Source organism: Cyprinus carpio, chromosome A24, assembly GCF_018340385.1.
Source record: "Cyprinus carpio isolate SPL01 chromosome A24, ASM1834038v1, whole genome shotgun sequence".
NCBI lineage: Eukaryota > Metazoa > Chordata > Actinopteri > Cypriniformes > Cyprinidae > Cyprinus > Cyprinus carpio.
Window position 1 is genome coordinate 14,874,782 of NC_056595.1, and position 15,804 is coordinate 14,890,585.

A 15,804-nucleotide genomic window follows, 5' to 3' on the forward strand; every position below is an offset into this window, starting at 1 on the left:
CCACAGAAAGAAGAGCAATTACGGTCGCCAGAAAAGCATGAAAGAGCATTGAACACAACAGGGTCAAAGTACAAGAGTCCTAGCGACCAGGTTCCGAACATTTGCACGGAAAATAGCTATACAAATTAGAGCAATCTGTGTCTGCCTGTAAAAAAAAAAAAAAAAAAAAAAAAGAGCCAAATATAGCGGCGGTGCTTCGGAGAAGCTGTTCTCTCTTGATGGCTCTTGTAGTGATTATGTCAAATTGCCTAGCTGGAAAAGATGAGTCTTGAGTAAACAGCACTTTCTGCGGCTGATGGGATGTGATTTCAAAAACAGCTGAAGTTAAAAGGGGTTGACATGACAAGCTTTTGTCTAGGGTGTCATATACTATATGGTTAAAAAACATCAGTCTGTCTTAAAAGGATACTCCACCCCAAAATGAAAATTCTGTCATTAATCACTTATCCCCATGTCGTTCCAAACCCCATAAAAAATTTGTTTGTCTTCTGAACACAATTTAAGATATTTTGGATGAAAACCAGGAGGCCTGTGACTGTCCCATAGACTTCCAAGTAACTTACACTGTCAAGGTCCAGAAACGTATGAAAGTTATCGTCTATCAATATCACCGTATGCTGCGTATGCTCTTCTGTAGCATCCGTGCCACAAGGATGCATTGTTTTCTTTCAAATCAAAGCTAAATACACTTAAAAACAGAGCATCCTTGTGGCGCGATTGATTCAGAAGAGCATATGGTGATATGGAGAGACACAGAGGAGACTGTTGACAAAGGAACTGTTAAATAAAGTCATTATTTTTGTTTTCTTCGTTTACAAAAAGTATTCTCCTCGCTCTATAACGTCACGGTTGAACCACTGATGGCAGATGGACTATTCTGATGATCTCTTTCATACTTTTCTGGACCATGACAATGTTACTTAGCAGTCTATGGGACAGTCACAGGCCTCCCGGTTTTCATCCAAAATATCTTAAATTGTGTTCTGAAGACGAACAAAGCTTTTACAGGTTTGGAACGACATGGGGGTAAGTGATTAATGACAAAATTTTCATTTTAGGGTGGAGTATCCCTTTAAATGTAGGTAAAATGTAACCACAACATGATTCAAGTAACTTTGTCTTTATTAACCCTCTAGTTCAAGAAAATTCTATTCCCAGTGCACCACACATGAACTTGTCAACATGATGTAAATGTTAAACAAATCACTTGTTAAATATCTTTGCAGAAAAGCAGCATGAACTACAACTTCATGTTCTAAAAACTTGTCTAATACATATATGTTCAGAAATAATACAAGGAAAACGCTTTAAAAAAATTATTAGCTGTTAATTTGAAGGTGAAATTAGAGTCCATCTATTCAGAGGTGTTTTTATACAGTGGGATGGCTATCAGGTGTCAGTGCCTGTACTGTTCTATTTAAAGAACAGGGATCTATCGAAGTCTGATCATGTTTGTGGGAGTGTATCATGGCAAGAACAAATTAAATCTCTGAGGACCTCAGAAAAAGAGTTTCTGTTGCTCATCAGGCTGGAAAAGGTTACAAAACCATCTCTAAAGAGTTTAGACTCCACAAATCCACAGTCAAGACAGATTGTGTAGAAATGGAGGAGATACAAGACCAATTGCGACCTTGCATACAAAACAAGCAAAAAGACTGCAAACGGCTGAAGTTGCAAACACTAACTTTGTGGCCTATATATTTGTATACAGAAAGTCTCTGATAAAAGACTCTTTTAAAAGTGCAAAAAAAAAGAAAAAAGGTAACCACTTCACAGACATTTTTTAAAGTTGATACACAAGTTACCAGTTACTACTGTAGTTTGGCTCAGTGGGAATCTAACTCAGCCACGCCTCCTCTCCCTGCATATCTTAAAGGGTATTTTTCTGTCTCTAAGCCTCTTTCAATGCTCTTTATTTTTCCCTCTTTGTTTCTAAAGCTTGGATGGTCCCTGAGTTTCTGCAGAAACAGTCAGTGCAAAAAAATGTCCTGGACTCCTGACAGAAACACAAAAGGGTTTGCTGTAAGTTTCCAGAGCTCAAGCCAAGAAGTATGCTTAGTGCACACTAGCAGGGCTGAGCAGCAAACAGTATACAGCACACAAAACACACAAGATCCCAAAGATCTCGGAGACCATTTGAGGAAGGATATTTGGTAGAAGAACACACACACACACACACACACACACAAAACAACACTAATGAAAATGTAAAATGTTGTTTGTTGTTTGTTTGTTTGATGATTTTATGTTTTTTGTTTTTTTCACTTCATGATCCTATAAATGCTGAAAGAAAAAACAAACTTAATAAATGCATACAACTTTTTTAGTGGTAGACAAAAGAAAATATATGCCAATTATAAAATATTAGAGATGCAAATAAATTCTACAGAATCTCTAGAATGAAATAGATTTGCCAAAGATTACATTTAACACTTGGTGTTTTATAAATTTTTTTTTTTTTTTTTTTTTGTTTTTAAAGATTAACTTTAAGAGAATGTTAGGTGATCTATAAATTTGAGCATGTACAAATAAATATCCAATATGATACAAAAAAAATATGTATTAAAAATCTGTATTATGGACTAATTAAAATATCACATTTCAATGAAACATTTTTTTTAAATTACTACTGAATAATAAACAAACCAAGAATGTTTATATTTAAATTTATATATGAATATTTATATTATATATTTTGCATTATAATGTACAGTATGAAAAAAGGATATTCGAGAACACCTTTTAAATTATTACCGTTTTTAAAGATTAACTTCAAATGAGCATTAAAAAAAAAAAAAAAAAAAAAGAAACTATCTAATTTGGGCTGATTCTAATAATCATAAAATAAGTAAAACGATTACATTTCAATACAATATTACAAAAATTCAATGAATCATATACATACCAAGATTGTGTATAAAAACAAATAAAAGTTTTAACTTTATATTGACTTTAAGAACTGCTTGGCAATCAAATGCATAAATGTCTTTATTAATTAAGATAATTAAGTTATCAATCACTGTGCCAGCATCTGAAAGCATCAAAGATGTCTTTGTTTCAATTGCATCGTGGGCATCTCTTTAGATTCGAGGGACTGTCACATCTCCAACTTGGCACCTCAAAATCCATTTAAAAAGGAACACACGCGAACACGCTGACCTTGCGGCTGCTATAAACACATTAAAGCACCGAGGGATTGACGTGCTGCCAAAAAGCAGGTGGCCCTCCAACATGGCGGCGAGCATCTCACTAAACCCCTCTGCCCTCGCTGCGTCTGGCACCAAACGCCAGCTCTCCAGCCCATCTGCTCGTTCACTCAACACAGTAAAAGAGCGGCCCGCTTACCCATGCACCCACCGCACAACCTGCCATTCAAGCCATACACGCTTGACGCCAACTCTCTAGATCGGTCTGACGTTCTGTCAAACCGCCGTTTGCTGAAGCCTGTGCAGCTTGGCTTGACTCAACAATGATCCCAGGTTTTAAAAATAAAAAAAGCCACAGCATGTGGGAACCCAATGAAAGAGCAAATGGGAAACAGAGCATTTAGTTAAATGTAGTCAAATTAGTTCAGTTTAGTGACACTTTCATTACTGTAACAGATTCAGGTTGTCTGACATTCACCGATATCTTCAAGGGTGGATATTTGGCAAGAATGAAGTCGGCTTTCATGGTACATTCTCTTTAGCATATTACATCACTCCTCCAAATAAAGTCAAGCCAAGGTGAGCCAGAGTGTAGGGTATTTCCTACTTTTCCATGAATTTTGAGGATTGCTCACCAGCTGCAGCTCCTAATGGCTTGAGAAAAGCTCACTGATTGTAACGGAACACACAAGCAGAATTAATGTGAAACTGCATTTATTTGTAAAAGGTTTAAGAATGGCACGGTCTTTTGCAGTGAAACTCAATACTAGCTATTTTGTGGCCCATGTGATGTTGTCAAAAGCAATATCACAAACATATCTTCTTACGGTCTTAATATTAGGTCAAAAATACAGTAAAAATAGTAATATTGTGAAATATTAGTACCATTTAAAATAACCATTTTCTATTTTAATATGTTTTTAAAGTTTATTCCTGTGATAAAAATAGCTGAATTTTCAGCAGCCATTATTCCAGTCTTCAGTGTCACGTGATCCGAATATTATCATTATTAATATTATCAATGTTGAAAATCGCTATGCTGCTTAATATTTTTGTGAAAACACGATAGCCCACATTTTTTCAGGATTCTTTGATGAACAGAAAGTTCAGAGGAACAGCATTTATTTATCTTTACTTTCAATTTTTTTTATTAATTTATCCTTGCTGAATAAAAGTATTAATTTAATTAAAAATGGGAGTGAATTAATTTGGACATGTTGCAATACTTCTATACTGAATAATCATATTAAAATATACTGTACAATTATATTACAAATTATACCACATATAGAAATGCATAAGCATTTTTTTTTTTATCCGTATTGGCCAAGATTGGATATTTAATTTTGCATGCTTATTTATTTTTACATTTAAATGAGCTTTGCCATCATAAAACATAATGTTAGTATCACTGTTCAATTAGATGTTTTTAGCAAGCCTCAAAATGAGTACGCATTTTCAATATTGTACATTATAATGCCTACCGTACATTAGCTCACTGGTATGGTCCAGACTTTCAATATTAGTGTACCATATTAATTATTATAAGAATGTTAAGGGTGTGGCTAAAGAGATCCTGCTTTGTGGTCCCTGAGCTTCCCAATGTCGAGCATGCAGTTCTGCATTAAACAAGGAAATAGAAGACATGACCTCAACGTTTCTTTTTTTACACAGAATGATGTAATGTACCTGCGTGCAACTGAGTGAAAAATGTAAATGATCAAAAAAAGGTTTGAGAGGAAACCATGTGGGCAATCATAATGTAGTTAAATGTAATCTTTAGAAAACCTGCATAAAATATGCATGTACATTATAATGTTATGATGCCTAAATTTCATTTAGCATTAAAAACAATCTTAGTTCTTAGGGTTTTATTTTTCATTAATTTAGACAAAATTGACTATTTATCCATTTATCATATTATGTATTGGTTAAATAATTATCACCTTATCTGTATGGTCCAGACTTTTTTTTATATTAGTGCACCCCTATGAATTACTATAAAAAAAATAAGAGTGTGGCTGAAGAGATCCTGCTTTGTAGCCCCTGAGCTTCTCCAAGTTGTGCATTGTGCATATTATATTTATATATATACTCGTATGACTCACAGGTGTGAGAGCTGGGTAGATTACTTATGAATTGTAATCAGTTACTGATTACAGATTACATGACAAAATTTGTAGTCAGTAATATAATCTCTTAGATTACACATTTTTGGTAACGTAACCTGATTACTTTTGGATTACATTTAGATTACATTTGTGCTAACCCTTATTTGAGATCACATATATTGAATTAGCCTAATCTTGTACTATTTTGACAGATACAAAGAAAAATATATATTCCAAAAATATATTTAATTCACCAACAAGAGCCACAATACAGTAGCTTACTTTTCACGTGCAATGTATGGACAACTAATACTTACAAAATACAAACAATAATGTACCTTGCTGTTAGTGTTTGCTAGTAACACTGAATAAAACAAAATCTTATGATTTTAAAGCATATTTACTTATAATTAAGTAAATTTAGAAATGCAGTAAGATATAAGTGTTGGAAGTCGTGGCCTAGTGGTTAGAGAGTTTGACTCCTAACCCTAACCCACGACTGAGGTGTCCTTGAGCAAGGCACCGAACCCCCAACTGCTCCCCAGGTGCCGCAGCATAAATGATACCCACTGCTCCAGGTGTGCCGCAGCATAAATGATACCCAATTCTCCAGGTGTGACTAATATCACTTTGGATATACACAATTATGCAGAGATATATATATAATATATACAAATATCTATATATATATCTGATATATATCTACATACATATACATACATACTATACATAATATATATTATATATATATATATAATATATATATAATATATATCTATATATATTAAATATATATCTCATCTATAAAACACCTGAAGTGCATAAGGTAGTAACAATGAAGAAAAATCAACATTACAAAAAATATATTAAAGAACAATAACTTTGCTAGGTCAAAGATTTCAGTGGACAGCAAATTAATCCTTGGTAGGCAGATCTTACACTGAACAGTGACATTTTTCAAAAAAATAATTTCTATTTATTTTTTTTATGAAATGATGTCAGTACATCCAGTGGTTAAAGGCTGCGTTCCTCTCCATTTTCCATTATCTTGTTGCTGATTTCTTCTGAGCGCGATTCTGACACCCCTCCCCCTCTCCGCCAGGAAAATTTGAAGAATCACGAACGTATTTAAGCGGCAGGTTTATTATGAAAAAATATAAACGTCAAAAATAAGGAAATTTAGGAGAATCAATGATTTGTAAACAGCTTATTACCATTGTGTACATAATATGTATTCATGTAATTCATAAAAAAGTAACTGTAGTCTGATTTCGAGTATTTTAAAAAGTAGTTTACTCTAATTACAAGTACTTGAGTTTTGGAATCTGATTACGTAATCCAATAAAGGCATAAAAAACCCATATATATATTATATATATATATATGACGATCGATCATGGAAATAATCGAAATTTTGGGTCAGTAATGTGTGTATTTGTGTGTTTTTTGTGCCTTTATTGGGGATTAGAGATTGGGTTGGGACAGGCACAGTTACACAGTTGCACTAATCACAAGGCTATCACAGCCAATGTACATGCTGATCTGCATTTTAAACTAGGATATGTGACATCAATGTTTCTTTGCCAAAGAATGATGTAATGTACCTGCCTTTGAGAAAAAACCATGTGGGCAACAAATGAAATGATGCTGACTCATTAAGTACCTTAGCAAAAATAAAATATAACCTTTATGGTTAAAACCATATTGAAAATAGGTCAACAGGTGCCAGAAATGTCTTATCTAAATGAGATTCTTCAACCATCTAAACACCCACACATATCATCTTAACAACAAAATCTGGAGTTTTCCTTCTGCATTTGTTGCCCCAGCAAGTGTGGTTAGATTCACAGATCCTGCAATGAGTAAACCTAACAGGTCAGCGTTCACCGACAACACTCATTTGTCAACAACTCGGTGACTAACAGGTTGTGGTGGCAGCTTTTCTTGGAAATGACACAAACCAATTGCTTCTTGGGACCACCGAGGGGAGTCTTACTTGTATAATGGCAAGCCAATCTCACACCCTGAGCACATAATCTACTTTTCTGCATTAGGTTTTTTTTCACGGGTGAAGTGACACACACACACACGCATATAAACACACTGAGGCGGAAAGCACACTCCCTTAGCAGACAATCCATTCTGAATCTGCACTGCAGCATAGATTCATTGCCAAAGTACACACCTTGGTCTGGAACCATATCTGTAAGGCATAAACCATATGCGTCATACGGATAAAGGAAGAGAGAAAATAAAATACATGTCAATAATAAATAAGAATGTCCATAATGAAGATAATTTAAAAACTTTTAAAAAATCTGAAATGTGCTATTTGAATTCATGTTGGTTTCGTATTGCAGTATTTGAAAACGTTTAAGAAATGTTTACACTTAATAACTCAAAAAATAATATATTTATATTGTAATGTAATAATGTAATATAACCATCAAGAAATAAGTACAATTGTAGTTTTCTTAAACCTTGAATACATCTTTATCGATATTTTAATGTTTTAAACAAATTTTACCAAATAAAACATATTTTTTAAACAGGTTTTGTTTATAAATTAAATGCATAAACACATTTTACAGGCAGAACTAAACTTGGCATGTTATAAAAAAGATCAAATTATTTTAAAGACGCATTGATCTTGACACACTCATTTTTGGACACATTCGATTATATTATTTCCTGTTTTTTTCTGCATGTTGGTTGCATCACTTGACCTTGATTTTGGCAAAACATTTCAAATATTACTAAGCAGTTTGGTTAAAACAATATATACAGGTGCATCTCAATAAATTAGAATGTTGTGGAAAAGTTCCTTTATTTCAGTAATTCAACTCAAATTGTGAAACTTGTGTATTAAATAAATTCAGTGCACACAGACTGAAGTAGTTTAAATCTTTGGTTCTTTTGTGATGATTTTGGCTCACATTTAACAAAAACCCACCAATTAACTATCTCAACAAATTAGAATACTTCATAAGACCAATTAAAAAAAAACATTTTTAGTGAATTGTTGGCCTTCTGGAAAGTATGTTCATTTACTGTACATGTACTCAATACTTGGTAGGGGCTCCTTTTGCTTTAATTACTGCCTCAATTCTGCGTGGCATGGAGGTGATCAGTTTGTGGCACTGCTGAGGTTTCTTTTATAGTGGCCTTCAGCTCATCTGCTTTTTTTTGGTCTCTTGTTTCTCATTTTCCTTTTGACAATACTCCACAGATTCTCTATGGGGTCCAGGTCTGGTGAACTTGCTGGCCAGTCAAGCACACCAACACCATTGTGCCATGACATACAGCCATACTCTGAGTATTCTGAGTATGGTGACCCATACTCAGAATTCTTGCTCTTCATTTAACCCATCCAAAGTGCACACACACAGCAGTGAACACACACACACTGTGAACACACACCCAGAGCAGTGGGCAGCCATTTATGCTGCGACACCCGGGGAGCAGTTTGGGGTTCGGTGCCTTGCTGAAGAGCACCTCTGTCGTGGTATTGCCGGCCTGAGACTCAAACCCACAACTTTAGGGTTAGGAGTCAAACTTTCTAACCACTAGGCCACGGCTTCCCATGGTCATTTAACCAACTTTTGTAATGTATGTAATGTAAGGGATGTAAGATATTATGTTATCAGGCAAGTGGCCGCATGATGTCTTTATCCAGTCATAAAAACAGAATTCACAGTTTAACGCGGAATGTCAAAGAATTTCTCAAATTTTGAATTAATTAAAAGTAGGTCACTACACTTAAATCAAATCACAATATGGACTAGTATCTGTAAATCTAAAGCCGCAAAAGTCGATTTAAATATGAATCCTGCATGTTCTGCCTGTCTCTGTTAATAAATTATGCAAACGCACGGTTTACACACACACACACACACACACACACACACAAACACTGATGCACGCGTGACGCTCGCGGTGATTACAGCATCTACCGTCTCACTAAATGAAAACGTAAACACATGAACAACATCTCCAGAACTGCTCAGAGTGACTTCCTGAGCATTTTACCATTTGATTTGAGTAAAACTAGCATCATATCACATACACAAAACTGTAAAGGTATTCACGGCAACCCGTCAAAATAAAAGGCCAGGTTTGAAATAACGACAATAGAATGTACACAGCCGCCTACTACTACTTTTACTACTACTTAAATTAAACAAACATTATTTTAAAGGAATAAAACACAACATTTCTTCCATGTTTTAATTTTAATAGTAAAGTTTGCTTAATTTTCAATAATTAAATGATAAATGATGAAATTAATGTTTTATGCCTTCATTTGTTAACCAGAAAAATGTAAATACACAACACAGAATTTCTGAGGGGAAAAAAATTCATAAGGCTACTTAAAAAAATTTTTAAAAAATTTTTAAATTATGTTTTGTTTTGGTTTTGTTTTGTTAGACATGCTAAAACACAGAATTTGGTAACAATAAAAATATAAATAATATGGTGAGAAAAAAATAAAACATTTCATAGGGCCCTAAACATGCATTTTTTGTTTAACTTTTAATAAATTGAGGTGAAAATTTATATACTATTAAAAAGGAGTTGAGAAAATTTAAATGGAAAAAAAAAAACATTTTAGTGGAAATCAGTTTACTAAATAATAAACTTGACTGACTGCTACTTTAAAGGTATATTATTTGTGTTGTTTATTTTTTATTTTTATGTATACTATATAATTTTTTGCAATTACTTGCCTGTCAGTTGAGTTTGTGACAAAAACTTTTGCAGTGTTTACATGTTGTTTATACCTGCAAAAAATTTATTAAAATAGTTGTTTAATTTCATAATATAATAAACACATAATAAATATAATTAAATATAATATAACATATAATATAATAAAACTACTACTACTTAATAAAGTTCTTCTTAAAGAATTTTATTATTTTAATTAGGCTTTTTTCTTTATTACGGTACCAGTCATTTTAATTGTCTCAAAAAAAAAAAAATATCCCTCGTCTGATCACATCCATGTCCAGTATGTAATACAGGTCGACCTGAAAAAAAAAATTAGACCTAGCAAGCTCAACTCAAAAATCATTTGGAATTGTTGTCTTATGGCAATCATTGATTGTTTTCACACAAGGAATACATTTTGCGACACAGAAAACAAGTACCATCTGCACAATAATATGTTGTTATCATTGTAAAACGTCACTCACTCACAAACACCTGCGAACATGCACACAATTTCTTAGTTTTTTTGTTCATTTGTGTTAATATATGGTAGCAGAAATCTGCTCTGAACGTCAATGGAATTTCAATGATTATCCTTCACTGTGCAGTGCAGTGCAGTGAGACCACTTTAGGTTTCAGCCCCACTCATGACAGGTTAAAAAGGGGATGAGACACGTTTCACTTGCTTTTTGAGGTAATTGATGCTTTTGCAAGTAGAGTCAAGAACAATTCAACATGTTACAGAGTACATCAATAACAGCTGTACAACAATAACTGCTGTTAGATTAAATTAAACTGCCCCAGTAACACCTGACACTGATAAACAAAAACAAGCCCCAAAATTCAGTGTAATCACAGAGATCTCTCTTTGATATGGAGGTAACTTTATTAGTCATGTTTGATGTCAAACATTATTGTATATACTTGGTGTAAGGGTTTGAGCTTTGACACATCAATCATCCATCATCGTTTGTGCTACAGACATTAATAAAAGAAGAAGACGCGTCAGGCACCGGCTGTTGAGAATGCGCTCAGGACAGTTCAGACATTGCAGTGAAAATCAGAGGTAAAAAACTATATAAATACTGTTCAATTTCTTGCACACATCAATCGTTTTGTGTCTTTAGAGGGCTCCAAACTGCAACTAAAACGGTCGCATTTGCGACCATAGATATTAATTTGCGAGTGAAGTTTTTGCTGAGGTCGCCACTGGTGACTACCCAATGAAAGCTCCTCAGGATTTAAAGGGATACTCCACCCCAAAATGAAAATTTTGTCATTAATCACTTACCCCCATGTTATTTCAAACCCGTAAAAGCTCCGTTTGTTTTCGGAACACAATTTAAGATATTTTTAGATGAAAACAAGGTGGCTTAAACTGTCCCATGGACTGCCAAGTAAATAACAGTGTCAATCTGGGTTATATGAAGTGGCGGGAACACTTTTTGTAAGCGAAGAATCGGGAATCGGCCCGAGTGTGCTTGCTATCTGGGTATATATTTAAACGTTATAACTTAAAAATTTGCATGTAATGCCTTTTTTCCTAATTGTTTTGCGATCACATCTTTTGTTATGTTCACGTATTAAACAGACAATGCGCATCAAAGTTTTAGTGAAAAAAAAAAAAGAGTTTCAAAGAGTCCTCATCTCCGCCACGTGATAAGTAAAAATGCAGAAAAGCAGCATCTATTTCGTACACAACTTGAACAAACTACAACAGGTAAAGCTGTCAGCTGTGTAGATATTGGCAATATTGTTTACAATTCTCGTTTATAATCATTAATAATATGGCTTCTTCTTAACTAGATCTTGGTCTATACTGTGTTAATTCTGTTAATGCGTGAACTTCATTATTTGAAGTGCACTTGCCATCCAGTAATCGCAAAAACTTTGTGCTTTGTCACTTTTTAAAAAAGTACCAGCTTTAAAATTATTCCAAGTTCAAAACAAAATTCAAACAATAAATACAGTTTTGACACTCTTTAATGCGGCGGGCGCGGTTGCTTTAGCGTCTCAGTTCAAGGGCAAGTAAACCCATTTAATCTTTCTCTTTAATACTATAGTACATAATGAACATGAATTAACATCCAAAAGGTAGGCTACTTTTTAATAGAGCCTACAGTACGACTTACTGAAATGTCTCATGTAAAAGCTCATTCAGTGTTTCAAACTGCAGAAAACGTGTAACGTTTGTAAATATTGCAACGTAATATACATTTACCTCAGAATAACCATTCGGTGTCCATAAGCTCATCAGTCAGCTAGAAAAATAACTATAAAGAGGAGCATTTTGCTATATTTATGCGCTATTGCATTTGAATATATTTTACTTAACCTGTTGTCTACATGATTCAACTCCTCCTATAAAATTGCATTTTACTAATTAAGAAAAACATGCTGTAAGTGTGAAAGACATACACTTAAAAATAAAGGTACTTAAAAGGTTCTTCAAAGAACCATTTTTGGTTCCACAAAGAACCATTCAGTCAAAGGTTCTTTAAAGAACCATCTCTTTCTCAACTTTTTATAATATGAAGAACCCTCTTTCACCACAAAGAACCTTTTGTGCAAAGTAAAGGTTCTTCAGATGCTAAAGGTTCTTTATCCGATTAGCTAAAGGTTTTTCTATTATCGTGAAGCACCTTTATTTTTAACATGACATAAGAACCCTCTTTCGCCACAAAGAACCTTTTGTGCAAAGTAAAGGTTCTTCAGATGCTAAAGGTTCTTTATTACAGATTTTGTGTATTAATTGATTCTTAGTGACTGTAGATTTCAAGTTGAAGTGAACCTTAGTTCCCAAATTATCTACAAGATGGATTAAAATGCTGATAAAGTCAAGAAAAGATGAGACATAAACACATGACGGTATGATTGAAATGTTAAAATGTAATTAAATAAATAAATAATAATAATAGCAAAACAAATAAAACACGTTTATTCTGTTGCACCTAAAAAAATTATTTGGCACCTAAGTTTTTTTTAAAGAAGCCAATGGCTCTTTACTCGATTTTTTTGTTTGGAGCCCTGCTTTACACATTAATGCACAGGGTTTAATTTGGTTTTGTTTGTGTATGTTTTTTTGACTCTCAAAGCCGTGATTTCCATCTACTTACATTATATGACTGACAGACTGCAACGGTTTGAGTTAAAAATCTTTGTTTGTGTTCTACTGAAGAAACAAAGTCACCTACATCTTGGATGCCCTGGGGGTAATCAGATAAACATCACATTTTCATTTTGGGGGGAGAAATATCCCTTTAAGTGCTTCTCCTACTCTTTCTAATAGGGGCAATACACCTGTGCTTCATATTGTTAGACACATTGGGCCCAATTAAAGGGCTTCCTTTCATCTCATTAAAACAGGGAACTACCAAAGTGCTTAACAGGATGAAATTAGTTAAGAAACCCTCGAATGCACGGATATCACAATCTAGGAAACTATTTCTAATTAACGCACAAGTGGATGGTATCTTCAGTGTACACTTTACAGATAATAGACCAGTTCTGAACTGGAAAACCCTGACCCAAATTTAGACACTTTGATGTCCTATCCTGAAACTCTTTATCAAAACTGAACTTGAGGCGAAGCACCACCCCTGTTCTTTCCACAGCTTTAGAGAAAGAGCCTGCAAAAGCCACTCAAATCACACTGACCGCTCGCCCTTAGCTCTTTGGTGTGTGCGTGTCCAACTCAAGCAAGCAATAAGACTGCTTGGATTTCCTCTGTGTATAGTCACCTAGCGCTGAGATCAGGCCCAAAATTAATGTTCCATCATAAAGATCTGTGGCTGACCAGACAACACTTTGACTTACAGCCACAAATAAAGAAGTTCTCTAAGGCAACATGATAAAATACCACATTTCTCCAACATCCTAATCTTAGGTGGTCATTTATCACAGATTTCAACATCTCGCTCCTAAAATAGTCCTTTAGGGATTCCGGAAAATATGAGTTAGGGTAAAATTAAGTCAACATATTTGCTTCAAAATGTGGCTGTGTGCTCTGAACAGATCTTGTGTGTGATGGCAAGCGATCAAATTTTCGGAATACTTAAATCTTTAGGGGTCTAATGATCGAACTGACAGATTAATAATTTTTCCTCCCATTATTTGGGAGGGCGAACTCAATTTCCTCTCAAGATGCTCCTAACCAGAGCATATATAAACACAGACCCTGAGAATTTGGCTCCATGGGTGTGTAGCAAGCCTGTGAGGATGATAAAGTTTAAGGTCAAGTGACTCACTAGATCCCATCCAACTCATTTTGCATTTCTTTTGCATTTTTGCTATCAATCTGCTGGGATGTTTGACCTAAACTTGACATCAATAGCTATGAAAGGCTGTTTATGCATGAACATCCTTGTACCTGAATCTAAGGTGAGCATTATGACTAAGTAAGGCTTGGTTGGTGCCTTGAGTTCAATGTAAACCCAGCAATAATTGCAATGAAGTTACAAAGTTCATCTAGATTCCTTCCTCATGTCGTAAGAAACATTCTTGGCATATTGTTTGGCTGAGATAGACCTGTACATATTGCAAAAACACTGGCATATATTCAATGACTTATTAAGCAGAGGGATCTTTAGGAAACAAACATAAACTCAAGATATTTCAAGGGCACAATGAGTGACTGAAGGACAAGTGCAAGAAAAAGCAGGACATTCCAGCACATCCCATCATGCTCCTTTTTCTTTGTAGTGGCTGCATGTCTATATTAGTATGCTTATACTTATATAAATCAGTATCATTTAGGATCTGGATTTATATATTCTTAAATGTAGTTTATAGTATAGCTTTATACAGCCTAGAGATCATTCCATGAAAAGGCTGCCATTTGTGTCCCTAATTAATAATTAAATGGCACTATTGTGATGCAGTTAACTTTTACTATTAATTGATAAAACAATCTTTTTATGCTCTTCAAGCACATGTGTCTTATTTTAAAATCATTTCATTTTAAGTTTGTCAGTAAGCGATAAGAAGCAGTCGACCCTGTTACCATGATTTTGTGCATTCACGTCAACCATGTTAACATCATAATTTGTACGACGTACAATATAACCAATGTACAACTCCATAAATTAGAAAAATCTTTATGCATGCTCTTCAAAGACATCAAAGACGATTTATCTTTTTTTATTTGTAACTAAAGAGCAATATTAATCACTCAACCATGTTACCATAATTTTGTACATGAAATGGGTCTTATGATGTGATTTAAATTTTTCCTTTCTCTTTGGAGTGTTACAAGCTCTTGGTGTATAAAGAAGATCTGTAAAGTTGCAAAGACCAAAGTCTCAAATCCAAAGAGATATTTTTTTTAAATTTTTAGTTTTTTTTTGGAGTTCCTAAAGCTCTTCATTTAAACACGCTCCCAACGTCTACGTCAAGATGTGGGAAGATTTGCATAACGCCGCCCAAATGTTCACGTGAAAAAAGAAGGCATAACTTTTATTCTCGCTGTTGCCGCTGCCCCCCTGTTGTTGAGTAGGGCTGCGCAACTAATCGCATTCAATTGTCATGCGCAATTCACTGACAAACTAGGCGATATCGCCTTCGAAATCGAATGCAATTCATCTGCAATTATTTGGGCGATTTTGCCCAATTGTCAGTGAAATACGGCTCTGTGTAGTGAAAGCCGCTCAATTTGAAAGCAGGTGATGGTGATTTACTACTAATCACGGGACCGGCTTTACTGACGTGAGATGCGCACGACAATCGAATGCGATTAATCGCACAGCCCTATTGTTGAGACACTGTGTGTTTCATTGTGAAAGTGAAACTACTTTGTTTGGCCTTCCAAATGAGCACTATATCCACTTCGTCATGCCTGG

General features: G+C 34.5%; 1 protein-coding gene across 1 annotated transcript in view; it reads right to left on the reverse strand.

Annotated features, from left to right (window-relative positions):
* The window catches only part of LOC109045414 (mitogen-activated protein kinase kinase kinase 3-like), a 54,032-nt gene that overhangs the window by 36,777 nt on the left and 1,451 nt on the right, over positions 1-15,804 (reverse strand). The gene's annotated exons all lie outside the window — the stretch shown is intronic.